Source organism: Apteryx mantelli, chromosome 7 (assembly GCF_036417845.1).
Source record: "Apteryx mantelli isolate bAptMan1 chromosome 7, bAptMan1.hap1, whole genome shotgun sequence".
NCBI classification, from domain to species: domain Eukaryota; kingdom Metazoa; phylum Chordata; class Aves; order Apterygiformes; family Apterygidae; genus Apteryx; species Apteryx mantelli.
In genome coordinates, this window is record NC_089984.1 from 38615825 (window position 1) to 38621824 (window position 6000).

Here is a 6000-nt window from a genome sequence, read left to right on the forward strand (position 1 = left end):
CCCAGTGTTTCATGGGATAAAGCTGATAAGACCACAGCTTTTCACCCAAGAGTTTCATTTTCTACATGTTAGCAATTTGTCACATGAAGACTAAATTTTCTTCTTTTTTTTTACCATCTCCCATTTGAGAAATAAAATACTAATTATAACAAACCCTTTACTGAAAGCTGGTAAGCAAATTGCAAATAGATTGTACATTGCCATATACCTCTTAGATGATCAGTCTTAACTAGTGGTGGATGATTTTTGATAAGACAACAGTGAATGATAGCAAATGACATGATTATTGGACATGGATACTCTCTCTCAGTATGACTGTTGACAGGATTCCAGGGTTGTGCCCTAGGTGACATCCATCCTGAGAAGGGAGCTCCTCTCTGCCCCTTCTGCTGTCCTTACACTGGGACAGTTCCCTGCTCAGCACCTCTGGGACTCTAGCAGTGGGAGCAAAAGGACAGTGCAAAATCCTGGAGTGGACAAGAGCTGTGTTCAGTGAGTCCTGAGAGCCTGTAAATCCTTGGAGGAGATTGTTCCATGGTTAGATATCTTGAACCCTCAAGATGATACGGAAGAAGGTTTCTTATGTCCAGCTTGTGCTAAAGAGTCAACCCTGCAATGAAGTTTGAGCCCCTGGGGAGCAGAGAGTGAGTAAAGGGAAAGACAGACAACAAGACCAAGAGGGAGATTTCCTGCTGTTTCCCTGAAGTGTCACTATCCTGTCTGCAAAACTTTTAAAAGTATTATGATGCTTGGATGGCAGTATTGTGATACACTTTCAGTATCCAGGACTTGAGAGATTCAATCAGTATACATCACTAGTGCTGACGAACTGGGAATCTTTTGGTCAGGGTTTGCCTACAGTAACCAATTGTGCAGTTTGTTGTTGTTGTTATTCAGCTCATCTCACACCCAAGACCAGGATAGACCACAGTTCCTCACTTCCTTTGTGTGATGAGGTGCAAATTCAGCCCACAGCTCTAGGGCTGAAGCCCTTCTGAGGCAATCCCCTGCACAGCCAGGCTCGCACAGACACTTGGAATTTGTCTCTGTGGAGTCAAATACTTATACTTCATTGAAAAAACACTGGGAACCATGGATGTTCAGCACCTCTGGAAAAAACAATCTTATAATTTCATCATACAACCTTGGGGAGCATTTACAAGGGAGTATGCAGTATTTTCATTCAGCATAAGTAGTTTTTGAGGTGGCTTTGTGCATAACAAAGGAGTAGAAAGGAGTAGTTGTTTAATAGCCTTCCAGCCTGATTAATTTTCTATATCATCTTCCCAATTACAATACAATTTCTTTTGAAAAATGCACAAGTTCAGATCTGGCTGTTTGTTTTAAATAGACTGATGAGCAAATATAGCTCTTTTTAATAATTGGAAAACTTTTGCATACTGATTCTGAATTGTGAAAATAAGTCTGTTATTTTTAAGTCTTTACTCAGTAGTCTGATGAACATTTATTAGCCTATGGGCTTTATGATTTAAAAGTTCTCTATTCATCTTCTATGGTGCCTCAAGATTCACTTAAATCTTGTAGCATTCTTCTTGTGCTCTGGTTGGATGAGAGACTTTTTAGACCTATAAGTAATGAAGGAAAAATACCAAATAATAAACTCTTACATACGCACACTTGACCTGGATTATATAAAAAGAGTTTTTTACAAGAATGGCTGTGACTCAGATATTGTTCCTGAACAGAAATGTGTGTGTTAAGATAGAAGAGGTGTGAAGATAATCAAACCAAACAGATACTGGAGATCAAACTGAATGTTAGTGAACTGCAGAATTCAATATTGCAGTTTTCATCTGGCCCTACTGATTACAGCTGCCTGGTAACTGACAGTTCAGAGGCACTTCCAGGTGCCTGTAACAATTTGATTCTGTCTCCATTTACAGTCATCACCTCCCCCAGAAACTATGGCTAGCAGTGCTATAAGCATTAGGTAATTAAACTTTACTAACATTGCTAGTGTCTTATTCTAAGACACTGATTCTTAATTTTGTTCAAATAAAACTCAGACTCCACGCTGGACTCTTTATCTGTCAAAGCCTCACATTTCAAATCCAGTTGCTGTTAATCTTTTTCAGTCACAATGATTCAGCTAAAATGAAAACAGAAAACCAGTCCATAATACCAATAAAACCAGGAGAAGGACAAAAAAAGACAGAAAGGCCATGAGCACTGGAGTACAGTGTGAAACCTACCTTAATGTGTGTATCTTCATTAAGTATCAAATGGCAGTTATTATATATCACTTCACATTCTTCCTTGGTTGGTCGTATGTAACACAAAGTTTCTGGAGTATCTTGAAATTACTCAAGGTCATATATACTCATAATATACTCAAGGTCATTGAGGGTCTGGCCCACAGCTCAAAGGCAATATAGTCTGCGTGAGCAAGTCAGATGTAACAGTTCAAAGAGGCAAGTAGGTGCCCATTCAGCCTGTATGAACAGCCGTTGCACAGATCAGTGTTTCCACATATCTGAGCCTCAGTAGAGAGTTCTCATCATAGATTTTTTTTGGAAGAGCAATAAACAAGATGCACACCTTTATAACATAGCTGCTTTTTCTCATGGACATCCATGGAGTGGGTGGCTCAGATGTGGCCCATGAAACCTGACTTCATTGTGGACAAGATACAGCTGTTTCAACCTCTGGTCCACAGTTAGTTGTGACTGTTTTCTGTTCGGATTTGTAATATTCTCTTATTAAGTATCTCAGCACAGATGAGATCATTCATCAGACATTTCCAGGCATTTTCCATACGAACTTTGAAAAGACTGGATTTTGCTTTGAACGAACATTCTTGGGTTAGTCCGCCCCTTGGGATCTAGACCATCTTCCTTAATGTGTGTAGCATGAAGCACAAAAGGACCTGCAGAAGCTCAAAGAGTCCAGAATAGAATTAATCGATACCTAGGTAACAGGTGCCATCTTCATAAAAACACCACTTGGCCTTCTTGTCTGGCCCTGCAGCAGAGAAGTCCAGCGGTGAACAGACTAAAAGGTTCTCCTGCTGAGGATTGTCCTAGTCTGTCTCAGGCTGAAGGGAGGTACATTTAGCTGTGAAGACTGGGAGAAGCTGTTTGCATTCAGTGATTACATGGAAAACAGAAGATTCCAGAGCTGTCAGTGTCAAACCTTCCACAAATACAACCTGCAATTTAAAATACTACTAATCATTTAGAATGAGAATAATAACTACTACCACCCTTGCGCTAAACTTGAGAGAAGGAGTACATAAATCTAAAATGATTCTTCACTTTGTGTGCTGGGTAGGAGACAATGTCTCTTAGAAATACTTAATATCATTTATGCAGTGCTGGTTGGTAATACCTTTCTGTCTTTATCTGCAAAAAGAAAAGAGAAAGAAATTGGTCCAGAGTACTTTGCATATTATTTCCTCTAGGGAAATCACTGAAGAAGGAGAAAGCCAACAGCATGCTACAGTATTATATGCTCATGTCTCCCAAACATCTCTGTGATAATACAGCTGCTGCTGTTGGATCAGCTGAGCTAGAGTACTGTCAAATGGATTTTATGAAACAAACAATTTTAAAGAGATTGCAGCCTATTCACTAAAATGAATATCATTGCCTGTGTAAAAGTATTCTCCTTGATTTATGTATTGGAGCCAGAAGTGGTGGATTGTATTCCTATTCTGCCCATGTTTTTCTCCACTGCCCTGGGCAAACCTCTGTGCAATTTTGTTTTCCAGTTCTTAAACATGAAGTGATGCTCTCTATCAATGGAAAGCACTTTGTAGTCTATGCATAAAACAGATCAATATTAACTCTTTTTTATTATAAGTGAAGTAGGCTTGATATAGCTGCTCTTATTTACATGACTCTAGGGAGATGACTCTGGTAAATAAGGGTTCTTTTTTATTATTGGTTTGTCATAGTTCCTCGGAGATGCTGAAATGGGATGCACTTCACTTCTGTAAAGACACCTCCAACAGAAGATGACAGTGCAAATGTTCCAGTATTCATTTCTTAAATAAGAGCTAGTTAGTAATTGCAGCAATCATACAAACACTTCCTCTTTTTTTATATTGGAAATAAGTACTTATGAAGAAGGGAACAAAATAACATTCACTGGTTCAGCTTCACAGTTTTTCTCTTTTTTGGCCAAGCCTGCAACAGAATTCCTAGGTATCAATTAAGTGAAATGCTGTGTACAGTCACAATGATGCATGCATGGTAAACATCAGGTCAACTCACTGCCCAACTATGGAAACAAAAGAGATGATAACCACATTCCTGGGATAAAAGGACTCCAAAGGGGAACTCCAGGTTTTCTGGAAAATCAGCAGGCCACTGAAGAAGATTCACTCCCAGAGAAGAAACATTTCAGATAGTGGCTGGATGACAAATGTGTTTTCCTTCCTCATCACCCACAGCTGTTAAATATGTTTATTAGCCAGCTCAAATGAGTTACTTCGTGTGTATTGAGTGCAATTTCCCTCGACTGCATTTCTTTTAAATACTGGACACTCTTCTAAAAGACTTAACATTTTAGCCTTTTGAAGGTGAAGGATGTAAAAACTTTATTTTGTGTTTCTGAACAATGTAGATAGACCTAAAGATTTCATGAGCTATCACGTGGTTGCCCATATCTGACTAATAATTAAATTGTAAAATTGCCATTTCATATTAGGGTTAGCCTTTTCACCTGCTTTAAAAATTAAAAATCATATTTGGTATATGAACATACACAGAATATCCTTCAGATTGAATTTCAAGAGCATATCCAGGATTAAATGTTTTTAGGCACTTCTAATACTGTAGTCTATAAGAAGAGCAGACACTTCTAAAGCAATGTTAAAAGCTGTCTTTCATAATTGAGTCAACGAATCATTTTCATAATAAATTAAAGCAAGTGTTTTCAATTAGAAGAGCTAGTGGCTGTTGGTATTGTAGAAAAAAATCATTCTAGTATCCAAAGGGTTAGAGGATTGGGGGGGTCTATTTGGTTTTGTTTCTCTTTCCAGGGAGATCTTTAACACTGTTTGATGAAACTAGTTTCATTTTGAGATTGTTACTGAAGATAAAGGCTTCTGTGTTCTATGGCTGCTTGGATTCTTTGTACATAATGTCCTAGTAATGTCACAGTGCTGCTGTATCTAGATCAAACCACTGTTTTGATTGTTTTTTTGGCTTTGTTTTTTTTAATAAATTCCTTAATTTAAATACATGAAAATGATATGTTTTGCTTTTACAAGACATATATTCAAACCGAGCTTCCTCAAGTCTCTGGGAGCTTGAAGCTGATTTCAGTGGGAGTGGGATGCAGCTCATATCTTGCTAGATGCCTTTGTGGCTTTATGTGTTTTAATAACACTCTTTTTTTTTTCTTTTCTGCTCCATCATATCTTCATGGAGGTGGAGGGAATTGAAAACTAAATCAAGGTTGTATCTAACTTTGAGGAAGTTCAGATTCTCATCTGAAAACAGGATTGTGTTTTCCCTGAGATATCCTTCCTCTGCCTTACATAGGATGCACTACAAGGTGCCAGCCAACACAACTCTTTACAAACTTAAAAATGAGTACCAAGGAAAGGATGACAAAAATCACTTGTAGGGACACAGGCACCAGAAGACGTGAACTATTTGTTTAAGGTGAACACTGCCTGATTTATGAGGCCCTACAGGGTAGTTTGCCTAAACTTCAGTTAAGCAGAGAGGAAGTGTTTAGAGCAAGAAAACAACAAAAATAAATTTCAACAAAGTCCTTTTCACTGTTCTGTACATAAAGGATCTAAAACAACCAGCTGCAAAATCACCAGCAGGAAAGTAGCGCAGTTGCTTTTTCTTCAAGAGGAAAAGGAGTTTTCAAAGAGGCATAAAAAACATTTTTGCAAGATTGCAGCTGGCAGACAGAGTTTGTATCAAGTCTCACGAAATAACGTTGTGAGAACAGCTTATCTGCATGAAAGCAGCAGCTACATTCAGCAGCTAAACTCAGTAAAACCTAAGGTAATAAATT